Below are 21766 nucleotides of genomic sequence, written 5' to 3'. Positions count from 1 at the left end.
GTTCAGCTTTACTCCATTCTGTAGCAGCATTCCTGATAGTACATACCATAGGATAGTTCTAGGGGTGTGAACCTGGTCTCCATTAATGCCACAGCATTTTAAGAAGGGTAACATAAGACCTTAGGAAAGCTGGGCATACATTTTCAAAGGCAAGAAAAAGCATGTGTGGTTTTATGCTTCGTTTTCATGTTTCATTTGTATGCCCTCTGCATTTTTTTTTCATGTGGTTAATATCACTCAAGCATGGCTGATATTTTAGTAGTTCGACTTCATGTTATTTTTATACAAAATATACCCTTGAGGTAATTTCAATCATTCCCAACCTCAAACTGAATTTAATAATAAAAAATAGTCTATTGAATTAAACTGCATATGCTAAATGTTATCATTGGCACAAAGATTAATTTTCCCTGGGCAAAAATTAACAATTTAGGCTGCAATACAGCTACTGCTGCTTGTCTCTAGAAGGGAACAAATGGAAGCTAATGGAGTAGGGTTCATATACACAGCAATATCAGGAGATTATCAGTGTGCAGCTAGCTTGAAACAAACAGTAAAGGAGGCTCATCAACAGTAAGCAAGGCCCTAAAAGCATAGTGTTCCTATTCCAGAGCTCCATAGGTGTTCTGATGCACTTCTGAAGCATCCATTTTAAGAGGCACTTGTGGTGTATCCCCCATCATTCATGTGGATGGGGAAGCTCTTTGTTTGCATCAGATTTCCCACATATACAAGAATAGCTGGATCTGATTCAATATGGACAATGGTTCAATATGGACAAGAGTTCCAGTGGGTGGAGGGTGGAATTACAGACCACAAGAATTCTATTATCATTCTTCAGCTGGTGGCCTCATAACAGTGAAGGCAAGAAGTCTCTGGGTGCTATTGAGGTTGCTTTTTATGGAAGAAAGCACTAACAAAATGCCTTACGGTGCTGCAGCATACCCTCTGTGGTCTCCATCAGTTCTTCTCCTCCTTGGGCACCTGGAAACGGCCTCTTCTCAGCTGCATAGGCTTTGGCTTGGATGTCGAGGGAGGTCTGCAACTGATATCACTGAGAAAGGAGCAAGGGGAAGGATAAGGGTGAGCTGGCCCGTGGGCAGCAGAGAGCAGGAGAAAAAAATTCTATTTTTTTTAATAGGAAGTTTTTAATGTGTGACATCTTAGTGTATTTTTTGTCTTTGTGAAAGCAGCCCAGAGTGGCTAGGGAAACCCAGCCAGATGGGTTGGGTACAAATAATAATATATTATTATTATTATTATTATTATTATTATTATTATTATTATTATTATTTTGAACCAGGCAATAACAAACTTTGGCAATGTCAATAAATTCAGCCCGGACACTGAGGTCCAGCGCCGAGGGCCTTCTGGCAATTCCCTCACTGCAAGAAGTGAGGTTACAGGGAACTAGGCAGAGGTAGTCCCGCCCTGTGGAATGCCCTCCCACCAGATGTCAAGGAAATAAACAACTATTTGACTTTTAGAAGACATCTGAAGGCAGCCCTGTTTAGGGAAGTTTTTAATGTTTGAAATTTTATTCTGTTTAATATTCTTGTGGGAGCTGCCCAGAATGGCTGGAGAAACCCAGCCAGATGGGTGGGGTATAAATAAGTTGTTGTTGTTGTTGTTGTTATTATTATTATTATTATTATTATTATTATTATTATTATTATTATTATCAACAACAGTGGGGAATCACCAGGGGCTTATTAGTTTCACCATTTGAGCCATAAGGCCATTTTGGTCAAGCCACACACACTAGATGTCATATATTATGTCAGGTGTGTGGCAGGTAAAGGTGTAGCTGGGCTGGAAGAAGGTTGGCAGGCACTGCAGGTCAGCTGATCAACGGCACCTGCAAAGCTCTGTGATCAAGCCCAGAGGATGAGCTGATAATTGAGGCTTCTTCACACAGTGCTGTGCAAAAATGGGTCCACCCAATGTCATTGTGACACCAGGTGATTGGCAGGTAGATGACTACGCCCACCTGAGGCAGGCAGGATGAGGGTCTGGGTAACAGGCCCACCTCTGCCATAAATTCAGCCTTCAGAGTATATAAAATATATTAATTAAAAATGAATGAATAAAAAATGACCCTTCCCCTCTGAGAGATGGCTGGTGCCAACTCTCATATATTGAAGGCATCACCTAAATAAATAGTTTAAATAAATAAATAAAACTCTCTATCCTGAAATGTGGTGGGTTTATATTATGGTAGCTACCCAGATAAATCAGCAGATGAGAGCAATCACTTCCTGATACGTTTACCTACCTACGACAAAATAATAGCTTCCCCATCTCTGCTCACCAAATAAAGGCTATTTCGATGACGAGGAAGACAATTCATGTGCGAAGAGGCCTGAAATTATTTGATGTTTCCTCTTTCCTTCTTCTTCCCTGAAGCTACACTGAGACCTTTTTGCATTGGGTGGAAGATCAGGAAGGACAACAGATATTCTCTCTCACACGTCTAGCTCTGCCACCCAACTACCACCATTTTGCTGGCTGCTGTCTAACCACCACCACCACACTGTGGGATGGATGAGGGTGGCCTTTGGCTACTGGCAGTCTAGGAGCCCCAGTGCCACTTTGTCACTGTAGCAAAGTGATTGACAGAGCCCCTACAGGGCTGTGTGGATTGCCCATACCTCATTCTGAGGAAGGCTCCTTCCTCTAGACAAGACACTGTGAAAGAGGTGGCCCCAGAGACCACCTGCGCTGCCACCATTTTGCTGCAGCAAGCACTGCTTAAGGTTTCATGGTCACAAACTACTCCACAAGAATCCTTCATAAGAATATAAAGAAAAGCCCCACTGGATCAGGCCAGAGGACCATCTAGACCAGCATCCTGTTCTCAATGTGGCCATCCGGATGCAAAACTGGAGTGCAACCGAGTGAAACATTGCCAGCTGAGAGGATGATTCTGGAGAGATTTGTACACCTGCACTGCTGCCACTGATGTAGTGTCAGAAACTCAAGCAGCAGGAGGGGGGCCCTAGGAGCTGAAGAAATAAGTGCTGGGGAGAGTAGTGACTGCAAGTCTGATCCAGTGTGAGGGACCCTGCTGAGGAGGGCTGCACTGAGGAGGAATGGTGGGAGCCTCCCCCTCCCCCTGCTCCTGATCAGGATCCTGAATCTTCCCAGGAGCAGGAGGACAATATAGATTTGGAACAGTGGTTTGCAGAGGGGCATAGTTCAGAAGGCAGAAGCTGGGAAATACTGGATGGGGAACAGCTAGGAGAAGAAACAGTGGGGGAGAGAGAGGGGGGTTTTAAAATATTCACTGTCTCTGGAAAGCATTCATCTGCTCTCCCCACAGTCATGAAGAGCTGAGAAAGTGGCAGAACAGAAAGCACACAAAACGCAGAGGGTACAAGCTCAGGTTATAAGACAGAGAAGTGACATGGATTAATAGGGACGTAAGGGGGTGGGATTCTTAATTGGGAGAACCACTATTTCTAGGAGATGGTTTCTTTGTTCTCTCACTGTGATTATTAAAGTTTCTAACTGGTAAGAAGACTCCCTTTCCTTGTTCTGCTTATCTACTGCCACGGTGGGGAGGAAGCTGATTCCCTGAAGCCTAACATCTAGGCAGAGGAATAATTACACTCACAGTCCATTTGACCTATGTTTTCTGTAGCATTAGATGGCATGGATCCACTGCGTGTCTTACAACCACTGTAAGGTTACACTGGAATCAGAAACAGATAGAATTAACGAGCCACCATGTTCATCTCATGAAGAAAGGTATTACGGTAGATTAGAAACCAGAGATATTACACAGTATGGACACAAGGGCTGTCATCCAGACATAGAATCATATAATTGTGCAGTTGGAAAGGGACCCAATGGGCATCTAATCCAACCCCATGCAATGCAGGAACATTTGCAACTAGTTCTGCACTTCTGGTAAGACTTCATTTGCAATAGCCCAGCAACTGCTCAGACATGAGACAACATGGGTGGCCCATTTAGATGCATGGGTGGGTTTCAAAGTAATGATGTACAGTACCACTGGGTACACATCCTTGGACTCACATAAAGTATATATTTGGATAGTGCCCACACTGCATGAAAGACAATTAGCAAACTAGGGGTATACTGAAGTCAACTTAAAATAGGGAACACGTTGATTTAATGGTTATGACTTTCATTCAGGCTGCTTGACTGGTACAAAACAAACTACCCTATGAAAGCAATATTTTATAGAGATGATTGCAGTGGGTACAGGTGATGAGGATACAGGGACTGAAGCAACCAGTGCTAAATCAGGATAGGTAAAGATAAAGGGACCCCTGACCATTAGGTCCAGTCGTGACCGACTCTGGGGTTGCGGCGCTCATCTCGCTTTACTGGCCGAGGTAGCCGGCGTACAGCTTCCGCGTCATGTGGCCAGCAGACGAACCAGAGCAGTGCACGGAAACACCGTTTACCTTCCTGCCAGAGCGGTACCTATTTATCTACTTGCACTTTGACATGCTAATGAACTGCTAGGTTGGCAGGACCTGGGACTGAACAATGGGAGCTCGCCCCATCACGGGGATTCGAACTGCCAACCTTCTGATCGGCAAGTCCTAGGCTCTGTGGTTTAACCCACAGCGCCATCAGGATAAGTTGTTATTAATTGCCATCCAGTGCTTGGGCAAGTCTATGGGTATTATGGATTTTCATAGACATTTCCTATTCCAAATCAATCAAAATGTAATAATGCAACATGCAATAATGGGAATGAAAACAGGTAAGTTCAAAAATCAAACAATAGGAGATTCTGTTTTCCCTACATTCTGCAACAAGTACTTCCATGTAGCTGGCTCATCAAGGCTAATGGATGCAATAGCGAGGGTAACTTCATAATGAAACTGGTCAGGCTAGTAAATAATAATGAAACTAGTCAGAGTAGATGGAAGGGCTTTTTTTTGTCTCATGTGACTGTACCATTTCCCAGACTCAAATTGCTTTTTTAGATTTTTACTGAAGATATAAAATTAGCTATGCAAACTTTTCTCAATTGTTGAATGGATAATATTTGCTGCAAATATTTGGAAGATTACTCAGCGTTGCTTTTACATGCAACAGCTACAGAATTATTCCCCCCACCTACCCAACTTTGTAGAGACCCCCATGCCCATTGACATTTCTCTGTTTAATTGCAATTTAAATTGTGGTGTATTTCATTAGATCTCAGAATGGATTAGTATGCTCCATTAATTTAGTAGTTACATATTTAAAAGGTTTAACCCTTTATTTTACTAGTCTTACATGAATCTTGGGGCTACAAATTTTAAAGAGCTTCTTCAGTCTTGGTAACTTCCGTGCTGTTGAAGGAGTGTTTCAGGGATCAGGCTCTAAATTACAAAAAAGTGTTGATATTTTGGGTGTTATGAAAGTTCTTCACAGGAATTCAAGGCTGATATGGCCCATTCTTCTCTATTAAAATTATTAGATCACTATATATTCCATTCACATAATTTATATTCTTTTCTTCCTTGCCTACATGGTTTATTTTTTATTTTTGCATATAAAGAGCACTCTCACTTTACAATGTGGGTGCCCTTTGCGGGATTGTGCACGGTGCTACAGTTCCCAGGGAACTTACTGGCAAACAGGGGCTGGCCTGCCTCTCAGTGTCATTATTGGAGGTTCACGCCCAGCCTCAGTAGTCAAGCTTTATTGCTGAGAGGTGGGGCCAGTCCCATTATATCTAGAGGGTGGAGCTGACGGTAGCCAGGCAGTTGGCTCAGGAGATTCACCCTCCCTACCCTCCCTTAGTTTAATGTTTTCTTGTTTGCAGGTTAACTTTTTCTTCCTGCTTAGTGGGTTCTGCTACAGTCTTTGACTGGTTGCTGTTGAAGGACAGGGAATAAATTTTCCTGCATTGGCGGGTTTTTTCTTCCCCATAGCAATTTGTCACAACTTTGGCAGTTTATGGCCTTGGGTGGAATCCTTTATTCTTTTCTTTCCTATAATGGGGTGTGGGTGTGTGAAATGGTGACTCACCCCCCTGTGGCAGCGATTCCAGGATCTCCTCTTAAAAGGGGTTATATAATGGGTGTCACTGGCCATAAACTGAAAGGTTGTCAGTGAACTACCTTGTGTGCGGGGATATGGGCTGGGCTGCCTGCGTACACATACATCACGCAGTGCACCCCCATATCCCCTTTACCCTGATGAGCCCCAGTTTCCCCCCCCCCAGCTGGGGGGCTGGGAGGGATACACGCTGAAGGCCAAAGCCAAGGTCTTCCTACATTCAGAAGTTAAATAAAGTTGTGGCCTAATTTTAAAATCCATAACACGTTGTCAGAGTCTTTATTCCTTCCTTATGATCCCTGGGGGCTGGGGCTGTCGCAGCCTGGTAACGCAATAATAATAATTTTATTATTTGTATCCCCCCTATATTGGATGGGGTGGAGGTCTCACTCTGCTCAGCCCAAAACAGTCCACTCCTCCAGCACAAAAATCCTCTCCTCTTTCCACCTGCCCAAAGTGCAGGTGGATGGGACAGTCACTGGCAAGATTCCCACCAGTGCTAGCCCATAGAAAGCCTCCCAAATTTGCATTCCAGTGAGGGGCTGAACTGGCCCAATATCCACTAGATCCTGAGCTGATCTCACTCCCATTGCTTGATGGCACTAGGCCAGACCTGGGTCCAGTCACTGACAGCTCTAGGCTGGCATAGCATGGAACAGAGGATTGTCTCCTCCCTCCATGCCATCCATCCTAGCCAGCCAGTGTGAGTGACAGGGCTGTGGATGAGGTGGTAGCTGTTGGGCAGTGGGGGCCCAGTTGTTCTGGAGGAAGTCCAGTCTGCATTTGGGAATGGCAAAGTTAAACTAGTGTGCCAGCTGCGCCCATTCCGTGAGATGCCTGATTTGGCCACAGTGGCACACAACCTTTGGTACAACCAGTTTGGATACAAATCCGTTTGTTCTACTGGGGCTGCCATCAAAACCCGTTTGTTCTACTGGGGTTGCCTTCAAAAAGTGCTCTGAAACATCAACTAGCTAAAAAGCTGCAGCTGGTTTGCTGACCAGGGCTGGTTATAGGGAACATACAACTCTCTTGTTGCAACAGCTCCACTGCATCTGAGGAAAGACCTCCTTCCTCAGTGTGGGATGGTGTGAGCATTCTGAAGGCCGTTTTATGGGCCAATAGGCAGCATTCCCTTGTCCAGCTAGCCAGTTGCATCCATGGTAACCACCAGCAATGACAATGGCTGGTGAGCCCTGCAGGAGGCAAATGGAGGGACACACAAATCACCGACCCTCCTGATCCAACTCCTAGCTCATCATAGGTCTGTACTGCTGGTTGTGCTCAAGTGTTGAAGCATGTCCGGCAGGGGCATATTTGGCTCTCCTCACCCCCACCTTTGAATGGCAGGCACTTTCCTCCACCCCAGGCCAAATCAGAACCTTCGTATGAAACTCCCTGCAGTTTCCAAACAGGTTTGCCATGCGGAAGATAAACACAATTCCAAAACTCCCTTGGTGGTGTGGAAGGAGTCATGTGATTCTTTGGATCCAGGCCATAATATACATTACTGGAAGTACAGAGGTTGTGCTTTTGGAAAACTGGCTTCTCTCTTTGTATTTTACACACTTAAAACTGCAATCCTGCAGAGCACTCAGCTTATTAACTCCCATTGCTATCAGTGGGGATAGAAAACTGCCTAGTTACGTACAGGATTGATGCAAATTATGATTTTCAATATATTTGTGGCTTTGGGAAAAGGTCATCAGGTTTCCTTGGGAAACAGTATACTTTGAATAGAGTGATAAAATGTTGAAACCATATACGGATCTTCTACTGTTTAGGGCTGACTGGTTGAAAGTCTTCCACAGAGAACTGTAACAAAATTTGTTCAGAATATTTAATAAAATTGTTGTGGCTGCATGAACTGCTGTTTGGTTTATTTCTGTTAGGAAGAGTAAAAATTATTATTGTATGGGGGAACATATTTGTATTGTGCGTAGATGAGGTCAGAACTGATTTAAGAAGTTCTGAGCAGGCATCACACATAGCAATGATATGTATTATTTTCATCCTCATCCCAACCCATATACTCATTCCTAAACACACCTGTTTGAAAAGGGGTTTATTGGTTTGCGTGCTGAGGTCCCCAAGACACCCCAAACCCAATAACTCAAACTTCACACATTATTTTTGTTTAAGGTTTTTGGCATAATTTTGGCCACAACTTTATTATCAATACAAATTGTGAGTGGTTGCTTAGGCATTGGTTAGACTATCTGTCCTCCCCGCCTTGGGGACAGCCCTGACTCCGTAGTCAGTGCGGAAGAGCAAGATCAGGGTCAACTGGAGCTGCGAAACAGACCCTCAGCTAATCCCCGCATGCTCCTTGGAACTTACACGGCCCGCACCCTGCACCAAGGGTTTGGACGAAGGGGATGGTAAGTTCCAGAATTCCTTTAACGGAATACCCGTGCAGCATTGGAGGGGCAGGCCCAGCCTATCCATACCCCTCCACCAACCAATTTTAACCAATGCCTAACCGCCAACCTTACAAGTTGTGACGATTTGCTACGCAGTAGGCAAAACCCAATTGGCACACACTAATCAGCCAAGAGGTAAATTCCTACTGGGCCCCCGCACCAAGGCGAACGACCCCATGACAGGCATAGCAAGGTCAAGCGAAGCCCAACAAGGGAGGGCGGGCGGGAGATCCGATGTCCACAGCAAAAGAGAAAGAGAAAGCTGTGGACCTTGCTTAAATAGCCACTGACCCCACCCCTAAGTTTGCAACATCAACTTTCCCCAGATAACCAGATCCTCCCATCTAAACAAGCCCTGGCTTTAACTTGCCTAGCAATCATGGGGTGCCTTGTATAGCCCCATCCGCAACCCGTGCTCTCCTTTTAGTGAGAACACGCTTTGCGTGCTGAGGTCCCCAAGACACCCCAAACCCAATAACTCAAACTTCACACATTATTTTTGTTTAAGGTTTTTGGCATAATTTTGGCCACAACTTTATTATCAATACAAATTGTGAGTGGTTGCTTAGGCATTGGTTAGACTATCTGTCCTCCCCGCCTTGGGGACAGCCCTGACTCCGTAGTCAGTGCGGAAGAGCAAGATCAGGGTCAACTGGAGCTGCGAAACAGACCCTCAGCTAATCCCCGCATGCTCCTTGGAACTTACACGGCCCGCACCCTGCACCAAGGGTTTGGACGAAGGGGATGGTAAGTTCCAGAATTCCTTTAACGGAATACCCGTGCAGCATTGGAGGGGCAGGCCCAGCCTATCCATACCCCTCCACCAACCAATTTTAACCAATGCCTAACCGCCACCCGAGCCCTTTACGCTCGCCGCCAACCACTCACAGACTAAACCACACCCTCAACTTGGACACCACTGCATCCAACCAGACATCATTCCCCATCGGGGAAAGATGCACCCCATCATCCCTGAATAATTCAGAGGCCTTGAACGAAATCAGAGGGTGAGGAATCACAAATCCGCCCAAACCAACCACCAATTTGCTTGCCGCGGAATTAATCCGCTTCCTAACTCTTTCGGTGGCCGCCGGGCAAGGGCTACCCCTCCAAATGCGGCGTTTCAGCAGCTGCGACCAAATTAGTGTGGTTGAAGGCACCAAGGCCGCCAAATCCCTCAAGTCCAGTAATATGGCAGCACGCAGCCCAAAGCAGGAAGAGGAAACCATATCATTCTCCCCCAGCTGCACCACTATCGCTGTAGGGGGGCCAGCGTGGAGGACCCGTCTGTGCATGAGAGGCAATAATTCTCTCCACTGCATCCCTCGTCTGGAAATCCAGGACACCTGCACGTGCTGCGGAAGGCCCAAGCCAGCTCCCAGACCAGATTGACGAGCTCTGACAGCGGCCCAGTGCACAATGCTGTGTCCCACTATCCAAATACGGATAGCGGCCAGACCTAGGGTTAAAACACAAAAATGTCAGTACACACACCACCATTATTTCCTCACATATACTTTGAATGCATCCGATCTCCAACGACCCAGGTCCTTTATCCTCCTTGCAGACAAACCCCAATGGGCAGCTGTCGTTGCGGCACCAATACGGAAGGAGTGAGGAGCAAATTCCGATGCTTTGCGGCCGCAGGCCACTACCACCTTGCGCATCACCTTAGTGAACTGATGCCGGACTAAAGGGTGCCCATTTTCATGAATAAACAAAGGCCCCTCGCCTGCCGGCCGCAAGGACAAGTATCTCTTAAGATCCTTTACGGGGCAAGGACCCTTCTCTCCCGTTGCCGAGAGCCGAATGACGGCTCCCCTACCCACCTGGTCGGTCTTCGAATTCCTGATATGCACCCTCAGGTCCGACTGTGACATGCTCACGTCCTGCAACAGCAAACCCCTGGAACCTCCATCCCGTTTTTGCTCCAGGACCACCTCGCCTACCCTCAGTGCCCCAAAGAATGCCAAGGAAAAGGCTGCTGAAAATAGACGGGCCTCAAACTTGGACCAACAGATGCTCCGCAGTTTACTGCGCATCTGTATCAGCAACTCAAAAGTGATGGGACTTCTGGGAACAGTCCTCGATGGGGTGAGCCGTCCCCATCCCTCCAATGCCCGGCGCACCACAAACTTCCTACATGGGTCCTTGTCAAAAGTGGCCCTGCTAAAGAAAGAAATTGCTGCCGAGTGAAGTCGCAGGGTCCTAGCCGCCCGGCGCATCTGGAACAAATGTGCCAGATACTTAAGCACCTGGGCAGTAGAATGAGGGGTGATGACCGCCCCCGCCGATTGGCCATTAAAGGACAGAAAATCAGCCCAGGCCTTCTTATAGGACCTTAGCGTGGAAGGGGCGACTGATGCTGCTACTCCCTGTGAAACTAAGTGTTGCCAAGGTTCCAGAGATGATCCGGGAAAATCTCCGGACGGTCTCGAGCCTCTGGCGCCAATGACCTGAATCGTTCCATCTGAAAACGGGACAGAGCATCAGCAATCTCGTTAGAAATACCCGGAACGAAGCGAGCAGAAAATACAATATTAAAACGCAGACAGTGCAAAACAAACACCCGAAGCAAGGCCGAAACCCTAGACGACCGGGATGACTGCTTAGCTAAAACAGTCACTACTGCCTGGTTATCGGACCAAAAACAAACCCGATGGTCCTTAAAATGCTCGACCCACAAGTGTACCGCAACAACTATGGGGGAAAAACTCAAGAAATGTCAGGTCTCGAGTTATCGCTTCCCCACACCAAGCCTGGGGCCAAGGTTCAGCACACCACCTGCCGTCCCAAAACAAACCAAACCCCAGTGACCCTGCCGCGTCCGAATGCACTTGAAAATCATTGTGGAGGTTCAAAGTGTCCTGCCACAGTGATACGCCATTAAATTCTTCCAGGAATTCCAGCCACACACGGAGGTCGGCTTGCACTTGGGCGGACAAACGAACCCTATGATGCGGTGCCTGCAGCCCCGAGGTAAGTTTGGCCAGGCGAGAGCAGAACGGGCGCCCCGGCGCCACCACCCTGCAAGCAAAGTTTAAATGACCTAGCAACGACTGAAGCTGTCGCAAGGTAACCTTCCTCAATGGGAGCAGTTCTTCAATGACCTTCCTTAAAGCAACTAACTTATCTGGCGGCAAACTAGAGGTTTGGGCCACGGTATCCAACAAGATACCCAAATAGGTAAGTTGCGTAGTGGGACCCTCAGTTTTCTCTGCCGCTAATGGAACCCCCAGGTCTTCAGCCAGGGACGCAAAGGCACGCAGCAGAACCACGCAATTCCCCGTGTCCCTCGCGGAGGCCAGTAAAAAGTCATCCAAATAATGCGTAACCCCGCCCAAACCGGTTCTGTCGCGCAAGGCCCATTCCAGGAATGAGCTGAAACACTCAAAAGCCGCACAAGCTACCGAGCAGCCCATGGGCATAGCCTTATCAAAATAGAATCCCCCGTCAAACTGAAAACCCAGCAGCCAGAAATCCTCAGGATGAATTGGCAACAAACGAAAAGCCAACTCAATGTCGCACTTGGCCAATAGGGCACCAGGCCCAAACTTCCTTATCATCTTGATCGCATGATCAAGAGAGGCATACTTCACCGAACAGAGCTCCGGGGGAATTACGTCGTTAACCGACGTACCATTAGGATGAGAGAGGTTATGAATTAGGCGAAACTCCCCCGGGGCCTTCTTGGGAACTATTCCCAAGGGTGAAATGTGCAAATTAGGAAAGGGGGGGGTGGCGAAAGGACCAGCCATACGACGTAAAGCCAGCTCCTTTTCAATTTTCTTACGCGCCACACCAGGCATGTCCTTAACGGATTTCTGGTTCCTAGGATTCTGGGCTACAGGGGCCACGACCACTGGGATCCTAAATCCCAGCGAAAAACCATTACTCAAATACGACGCTGACTCTCTGTCTGGGTAAGATTCCAGTAACGCCAGTAACGGCTGTAGCCGAACCGGAGTATAGGCCAAAGAAAAGATATCACTTTCCTGCTCCGGGAACAGGAGGCTGGGCAGGGACCTTGGGGGGCTGCTGGGAGCCCCCTCCCCTGCGAAAGGGCCGCCTGGCCGCGGAGCAAGCAGAAGCCGAGTGGCTCCCAGAGCATTTGTCACAAAGGTGTGCGAATTTACAGGCTTGACGTTGGCAAATGCCCTTATTAAAGTCCCAGCAGAACCACTTGCGCCCAACTTTTTGGGTGGCAGGCTTGAATTTTTGCAACTCAGAAGCCTTCTTCTCAATACGTGGTGCCACATAAGTGGTCCACACATCCAAGTCCTTCCTGTCCCAGCGGGCCGTCGGTATCTTGGCCGCCCTACGCCTAAAGTTCTGGTCATATGATAATGCAGCAGTCTCGCCAGCCATCGTAAAAGCTGAACGGACAATAGACAGATAAACCCAGAGGTGCAGAGACCTCTTGGGATACGCTGCAGAAATCACACCAGCAAAAACCTGGAAACTATCCATCCCACGTTCAAAAGTCCTGTCAGCCTTTGCTACAATTGTCCGTCTTTTGGGAACGGAAAGGCCCTTGTCCAGCGGCTCCCGACCATCAAGCGGAGGAGCCAAGCTGAAAATATCCACGTAGCGGCCATCCAGAATCCTAGACCGCAATTTGGAAGACAAGTGGGCACCAGGAATAATATCCCTAGCAGAATTGGTGGAGACTCTTACGTCAGGCACCAGGACCCCTTCTCGACACTCCTGTACGGCGCCATACCTGGCCCTATGAGAATTTGCCCTACGCTCCCAAACCCACTTTGGCAGCCCCGACGACTCCCCGTAGCCCCAGTAAAGCTTAAGGGGGGCCCCCTCATCACTGCTAGAGCTGATGGAGGAAGTACCTGAAGTGGAGGACGATGTGTCCCTCCGTCTCTTCTTAGAGTGCCTCCTGGAGCCCCTTTTTCGGCGACGATGCCCACCGGAAGAGGACCTTGGAGGAAGAGGAAGACTGTCTTCAATCGAAGAATCTGACGCTTCACCCTGTTGCACTGCACCTGGGGCTGACTGAACAGAGACAACTTGTGAATGAACTGGATTAGAATGCCCCAGCGCTGGGGGCCGTACAGGTGAGCCCCGTACAGCGCGGCCCCGGGTCGATGCGCTTCTTCTGGCGCCGACCCTGGCACGACCACGGCCCCTAGGCACTGCATCCTGCGATACAGGCAGCACCGAAGGTTGGACCTGCGGAGCATCAGGTAAGCCAACTCCGGCTAACAGTGGCTCCCCTTCTTCACTAGATGATGATGCAGGAGAGGAAACATCCACCGGGGGAGGCGGGAATGCTGATGACGTTGACGGGGTCGAGCAACGGTGTAGCAGGCCATCCATCTCCGCCTCTACCCTTGCCAGTGTCACCGGGTCGCCAGACAAACTTGAAACCATAGCCTGGATGCGTTTCAAGGACTGACCAGGCTGCGGAGATCGCAAGGCCTGGGATGGGCCTTTTATAGGCCGCTTCGAGGAGCGGGCTGGAACAGGCCTTCCTGCTGCCTTCTTAGGAGCCATTCCTACTACTGGTGAGAAAAGAAAAGAAAAGAAAATTAAGTAGAGGGAAAAAAAAAAAACAAAAAAAAAAAACCAACTAAGTTCTTTAAGACGCTAGAATCTGCAAGAAAATGAAGCAGAATGAATTAAATAGTTAATTAAAACTAAGACCTAGACTATAAAATGATGCACCAGTAGACAGGAGGCAACCACTTGCTTACAGATTATGCAACAGATCGGTAACCCAGGAGCAGCTGGGAAGAGCACCAGCCACCAAATCAGAAGCTGTCCAATACGGAAACAAACCACAACCTTGTGCTCTTTACCAGCACACACACCTACACTAGCCGTCCAGGCTGCGTGCAATTGAAGAAATTAATTGCCTGCAAACATATCAACTGCCACAAGAGGTCGCAGTAGTACCAATTATACTCAGCCTAGGATAAAGCAACCACCAGGCCCTGCAATTACTAGGCCTGAACGCTAGAGGCCGCCACGTGGCCGAGAGGAATCAAAATGGCGCTCCCGCCTAATGAGGCTGCAAAATGGAGGCCTCACAGCTCTCCGCTCAAATCAATGCACCTCTGGGGACAACCAGCGGCACCCAGCCCCCCAGCAACACCAGGCCGGCCTCCCAGGGCCTGCTACAGGGCAAGGTAAGCCACCCCTAGCCAGGCAGCCAGCCGCAGGGAAGCAAAGGCCCTGAATAGCGTTTTCGCGGGGGGGGGGGAGGGGGGGAGGAAAAAAGGCCCGAAAACACAGGCCGCGGCACGTCGCGGCGCGAGCGCGCCCACCCCCCCACAAAGCACGCACCCCCGGCTCTCACGGGGAATCGGGGCCCCGCTTGCCTTTGGAGGCCGATGCAGGCCTCTCCGGAGCCTCCGGAGGCCAAGGGAGCGCCAAATCGCAGGGAGGCCCCCGGCACCTGCAGGCCCAGGCGGCGGGGGGGGGGGGATCGCGCGAAAGCCGCCCAGGAGGCCTACTCCGGCACCAACAGAAGCCTGTGGGGAAGGGAGAAGCAAGGACAAACTGAGAAGAAATGTTCCCTTGACTGGGGATCGACCCTGCAAGAGGGCAGGGGAATTGAGGGAAGCCCTCCCCACACGGCCCCTGGGCCCAGGCCGAGCACCCCCCCCCCGACTAAATTAAAGGGAATCAAAACAAACAGGAAAATTAAATAAAGTGGGGAAGGATCTTTCAGCAACAAATTAAAGAAAGAGGAGAAAATGGAGGAAGAAAAACAAAGGGAAAAGGTATACGACCCAAACTTCTGCTGTAGTCACTCAGAGATCCGATGAGATCCGATGTCCACAGCAAAAGAGAAAGAGAAAGCTGTGGACCTTGCTTAAATAGCCACTGACCCCACCCCTAAGTTTGCAACATCAACTTTCCCCAGATAACCAGATCCTCCCATCTAAACAAGCCCTGGCTTTAACTTGCCTAGCAATCATGGGGTGCCTTGTATAGCCCCATCCGCAACCCGTGCTCTCCTTTTAGTGAGAACACGCTTTAGCATTTATTTTCACATACAGCATGCTTAGGATTTTAGGTTTACACAAAAGGGGCAGAGGAGGGAGCATGAAAAACAACCCTTCTATTCTATGGAGCAAGTTCAAGTAGAAAACATGTCAGATTTTTGTAATTATCTCATAATGGTTTTAGCCAACTTTGTATCCCCTGCAGAAGCGGTTATGTGTTTGTTTGTTTTTGAAGTCTATTTTAGTTCTAAGCCAAACAATAAATTTCAAAAGTTTGGTGTTCCTATAAATTTATTCTGACAAATATGCTGTGAGCCAAACTGGAAATGCAAGAGAAGATTGTTATGCAAGTTATTAAGTGTCATCACAACATCAGTTTCCTTTTATAAAACATATGAATCCACAAGATGCAAATGGGTACTTTTGGGATGCTGAACTATCCATGTAACATCTGACAGATGCACTGTGAATTTATCACAAGCAAAAAAAAAAAAAGAACATTAAAAATATCTAAGTAACACAGCTCTTTTGGGAATTTCTACAAACATACAAAAATCAAGAATCCAAAAATTAATATAATTCTGATTTTAGCTGCCCCTCATTTTAATTTGATGATTAAACATGCCCAAAAAATAGGAGATTCTTATTTATCTATCTTCTGTCCATTGACATAAATTTCTGAAAGACTGCTAATGACGGAATAGCACTGTCCACTTTTTAAAAAATGTGATGATTAAAATTAATATGCAAAAGTTAACAAGTTAATGTTTCTGCACTTACCAAATACTAACCAATTCAATCATACTTTTTGCCACCGAAATTATCTGAAAACCCCATCTTTAGGACTTTCATCTTTTACTCTCCTGTCCCTTTTTTATCTGTTTTAGGGATTTGTTGTCTTTCAGTTTTGTGGGTGATTTGCACAATGACTGGAAAGAGAAAAAGCAGGTTCAAAACAGATTCAGATCATCATTAATGCAACACCTCAGGAACAAGGTAGTACTGTACTTGAAAGTATTCAGTGCCAAATTAGATTGGCTCAGTTTCTTGATGAGTATTTAAAATTTTCACAAACTCAGTCCCAAACACTTTATACTGTTATTACAGTGAGACTAACTTTCATGCAAAATAATATGTTAGGATTAGAAAGCTGGGGAATAATGGATGAAAATGACAGAGTCCTGGGTTTGTTTTTGTTTTTTCAGTTTTAGGAGGGCTTATACTCCTTGAAATTAATGTATCATACCAGCCCAAACCCTCCAAGCTGAAACTCTCATATGGGGAAGAAATTGAACTTATACTTTGACTGCATTCCTGAAAGAGTAGAATTATCTTGGCTATAAACCCTTTATTGATAACTGACCTCCCAAAAGTTAGATTTTTATATGGCCGCTCATACACGAATTCATATATCTATTCAAGTCAACCTACTTGCATGTTCAGCATAGAAGCAGAACAGTGAGTCTGAAACTGAATTCTTTGAAAAAACCTTTAAACTCAACAAGTCAAATTCCTAAAGGAAAGCTGCTTCAAGCCTTGGCTGAATAGAACAGATATTCCTCTCCATTTATGTTTCTGAGGGACTATTAAGATTCCTTTAGTATATTATACTCTTCTTTGTACACACCAGTGAAATCATATTGCTGCCAGTAAATCTATGTATGATTTATATCCTGGGCAATGCAAGATAAAAACAGTGCCCTTCATGGCCTTTCATTACGTTTTCCTTGAAATTCATTTATTTTAAAATACGTTATGTAAAAACCACCACATTTCACAGGCAGTTTGTTTTGCCCTTCTTGAAAGTTTCTTTCTGCATCAGAACTTCAAGCATTAGCCTTCAAAATGTGTGTGTGTGTGTGTGTGTGTGTCTTTTAACTCTTTTGTATTCTTTTGCAATAATCTTATATACATTACAGCCTCGTGATTATCACTGGAAACAATGCAAATATCTGTTACAGCAAACCCCAACTACACCATGTTTACATGGTCCACCAATCCATGAGGGTGGTCTAACTTTAGTTTTAGCTATCCATCTCCCCACCTAATTTTTCCATACCTCTCACAACTCCAGAATTCCAACCCTCCCCACCATCCCATCGTATTTGAACTTGAAAAATAGAGAAGGGAGGAATCAGCTTGTAATTGAGACCGTTACCAGATTACCAAAAACTGGTGCAGGAATTGTTAATGAGTGACACCATTAGCAATTTTTCCCCCTGACTGAAGACCCTGTTCAAATACCTTGGACACCTTGTTAGCACAGAATGAGGTGTTCAATCAAGAGACTGGGAATTGGAAGTACCAAGGCACAGTTTCTGAGTGGTGATTACAAGGGCATGAGCACGAGTGCCAAAGTAGCAGTCTTCTACTCTGCAGGAAGCTGAACAACCTTGAAGTCTACATTTGTAAATCAGCCAGGATGATTATAGAAGTCACAAGTAAAGAGAACATATGAAACAATTATTTGCACCATTCTTTCACTGTTTTAATTTGCTCTTGACGTGAGCAGAGAACTGCTAAGAGCCACTGTAATGTTTATTTTTTCTTCTTCTTCTTCTTTTGTAAATTTGGTACCAGGAACAGCATTTTCAGAATAGCAAGCCAAATGTCTCAAAAGTAGAAATGCAACAAAGAACTGGTGAGCAAACCGCTTTCAGTGCAATAAGTATTTTGCCTTAATCCCTGCTAAAGCACCTTTAATACATATAGTCTGTAACCTCCACTGACACACACACACTTTTCTTTTTTTAAGATTCCCTCTTTTCCAAAGAAAAGGGGATGGTTTTCTTTGCAAATTAAAAGTGTATGTTTTGCTACAGGGAAGTGTACTTCCTAAGCAACTGTGTACTTGCACAAGAAAAAAGTTTGAGAACATTTAAAAAAGTTTTTCACTTGTGTCCAGCAAGTACTTTTAATTAGGTACACTGTAAACAAAAATATTTTTTTCATGGAATATACAGAAATTCACTGTAGTTTTCAAGAAAATTCTATAGTATTAGCACTTTAATAGTCTGTGTTTACGCAAAATTTAATTAAGTGATATGAAAAGCATGGCATGCATATCTTCCCAATTCTATAATGTACTGTTCTTTAGTAATCACCAGGCTTCGTTTTAAACCTCTGATATGGTAATACGTTCTGTTGAAAATCATAGGGATCACTTTTAAGCATATGAGTCAAATGTCAAATACTTCCCTAGATATTTTTATTTCAAATTAATAAAACACTGATTTCCATTATTATGAGATCTGCATATGCATATTCACATGTGTGTGTGTGTGTTTGCAATTAGCATTGGAGAATCTACCTCATTTAAATAATTTGCCTCATTTTATGACATGTGTAGGAAGAAAATGCAGTTTTATAGCTCTTTTTTGTTGCCTATATTAAGTAAACTGCATGGCAAAATAGTTTTCTATCATTTGCTAAGTCTGAAAATTCAGAAATAAGAATTGTGCAATAATGAAGTCTTAAGAATCCATCATAAAATGTATATGGAAAGAATAACTTTTTCAACATTTTTCACATCTTTTCTGGATTTCATTTTGCAGCTTGCAAAAACGCAGACATCTTCAGCATCAAAGGAATCTGGGTGTGTTTGTATGTGTGTGAAAGCTTATGGTTTTAATGTTGCTAAGGACTAGAACAACTATGTATCTAACTGCTGATGGATAAAAATGAGAGACTTTTAATAAATAATCAGTTACATTAATAATATACTGGATTCTCAAAGCAGAACAGAACATGTTACTTTGCATAAATAATCAATCACAAAAAAGTTTCATTGTAAATCTTAGATATGACACTGAGAGGCTTGCTGTTTCAGTCTTTTTAAAGACATAGATGCATTTGTTAAAACTGTAAATAAAGCCAAGCAAAACTGATGTGTACTTTGATAATTCTACACACCTCTTAAATTTATATTCTCCATCTCACAGACTCAACATAAAAGCAGCAATTGACAGAACTGGTTTTTGAATATACTTTTCTGGAAGCTGTACATTTTCTGGGTTTTTTTTTGAAATGTAGAGGGCGCTATTGCTCATGTATTTTGTAACTGTTTCCACATTGGGGGGGGGGGAGAGAAAAGCCTCACATTTGTTTAATAGCTTGATGTTTACATTTCAAAAGTTTCCCATACATGGGGAACAAGAACATTTTATATTCTCTATTATTTGAATACAATCACTGTCAAAGTTAAATGTCAATGTTTCCATATAAAACTCACTTGGCAGAGATTGATACCTCAGCGCCTACTTCTTGGTATTCCAAAAGTTGCAGAGGAAATAGTTTCATTTTTGACAGTTTAAGCAGAAAAAAACCATACTTTTTAAAAGTGAAAAAGCAATTCCAGTTATTCTTAAGCCGATACACAATCCTACACACACATACACACACAAGCATGCAGTGTAAAATCTTAGCATTTGGTGTTCAACACACCTTACCAGCAGTGTGTAAGGTTATATCACCATGGATAATTTTCAGGCATTCCATACCCTACATAGCCTGCCTTATAAATAAACTCCTGTGATATATATATTTTTTTAAAAAAATGCAGCATAACAGTGAAGTTTGTTTACAAAGGCTGGCAATGTACCAAATGCAAAGTTAAGAACTTCAGTAAAAGCAACTTTTAGGCTGCAGTACTTACATACTTGCCTGGAAGTAAGTTACATTGAACTTAATAGGACTTACTTCCAAGTAGACAACGCAAAATCAATTCAATGTGATATTTTCTCCCTGAGTGTCTTTGGTATGGCACTTTTATTTTGTTGGTTTTTTAAAGTATAGAATATTATTTTGGAACACGCTTTTTCTAACTTCTTTTCAGAATAAAACACCTCAGTCGAACAAACTTCATTGTTCCTCAGCTTCCATTAGCTTTAAAAATTTGACTCGAGAGTAGGTACTCTTGAAGAATCAAGTCATTAATGCCACATTCCTTAGAACATAAACTAACACCACAGCTACAACATTTTCATACATTTTTCACCCTTTCTCTGCCGTGGCCACAAGCAAACACACTTGTTCACTGAAAACGATGGGTGGAAAGATGCTTAAAGCATGATCTTCATACTTACCCGGGAGTAAACGCATGGGACTTACTTCTGAGTACAGAGACACAGGAATGTGCTATAAGTCTGTGTTGGATTGTGACTTGTATCTCTGAGGATGAAGAGGGAGAAATGGAAAAGCAGCTCAGTTAATTCCAAAATGCCAAGTTTCAACTCTGTGTCAGAAGTGTAAGAAAGTTGCTTAGCTGAAAGGGAGGGGGGCATCTACAGTCCTTTTCTGAAGTGAAGTATTTCTTAAACAGGCAATACAAAAGCAGGTCTAGGGTATTGAATTAGGCCTTCTAACTTTTGTAGGCACAAAAAGTCACCTCTCCTTCTCAGTGTATTTTGAAATGTAATTTGAAATTTGTAGAGGATTTAATTATGGTTTGCCCATATCATCATTTTCATTTGCTTACAAATGAAGATGAACTGGTGTGCATGCACATGAAAGCTCACACCAGTGACAAACTTAGTTGGTCCTAAGGTGATACTGGAAGGATTTTTTTTTATTTTGCTTTAGCATACACTACAGTTTCTTTCGCTATTCTACTACATCTATTGATTTCAATGGATTCTGTGTGAATTCTATATGCATCATCTTGGTGTGTTTTATTTAGACTATTGTACTAAATTTTAGAGTGAAGAGATGTGTTCATTTCAAAGAACACTTTAAAATAAATTGGCTACTTTTCAAATAAGAAAATGGGCATTAAAAAGAATGTGCTGTTATTTCCCCCACCACCGCCACCACAACTGCCCTTTTATTTTAGTTCAAGACAAGCTGTGGTTGCAAATACATTTATCAAGAATAGATAATACTCATTGTTTGCTTTTGTTCAGGCCAAGATTCATTCAAAAGTTTGGTGTTTTTTTAAGGAATCTGAAAAAGAGGCTTAAACCTTGCAGAGTAACAGTTGCATTTTATGATTATCAAGTCCTTTTGGACCAAGTCACTGAGAGCTTGACTGACTTGGATGCTGAGATGCATTTGGCCCTGTCTTGATGTCAAATCACTGCCATCAAAACAATGGCTCATATTACAGGAAAATCTTGTGCAAATGAGCCATAATGGAAGTGAATGACAATCTCCTAAGAGTATGCGGCAGGATTCGCCTTTGATCTGAAATACTGTTAATCTTTCTCAAACATAACACTAAGTATACTAGGCAAATCCTGTAAGAGAGAGTTTTCATATAGTGCAGGCCTGCAGAATCGAGAGCCGTTAAGTGAAATACATGCCAATCAAGAGTTCCATATTAGCTACACAATTCTTTGCACTTCTGAG

At 44.6% G+C, this 21766-nt stretch overlaps 1 long non-coding RNA gene across 2 annotated transcripts; it reads right to left on the bottom strand.

Moving 5' to 3' along the window:
• Positions 1-3054: 3054 nt before the first annotated feature.
• Positions 3055-20586, bottom strand: LOC310845156. 2 transcript variants are annotated; one of them, XR_014564523.1, is made up of 4 exons: positions 20506-20586; positions 16202-16350; positions 4785-4871; positions 3055-3694 (listed from the first exon to the last, which is right to left on the bottom strand). It is a non-coding gene; the product is annotated as an uncharacterized lncRNA (long non-coding RNA). The 2 variants fall into 2 exon arrangements; XR_014564524.1 differs by lacking the exon at positions 20506-20586 and having other exon boundaries at positions 16202-16590.
• Positions 20587-21766: the final 1180 nt, after the last annotated feature.

The sequence above is a fragment of the Podarcis gaigeae genome, assembly GCF_964106915.1.
Source record: "Podarcis gaigeae genome assembly, chromosome: 5".
Taxonomy (NCBI): domain Eukaryota; kingdom Metazoa; phylum Chordata; class Lepidosauria; order Squamata; family Lacertidae; genus Podarcis; species Podarcis gaigeae.
The sequence above is the reverse complement of the archived record's forward strand: the minus strand, read 5'-3'. Positions and strand labels throughout refer to the sequence as shown.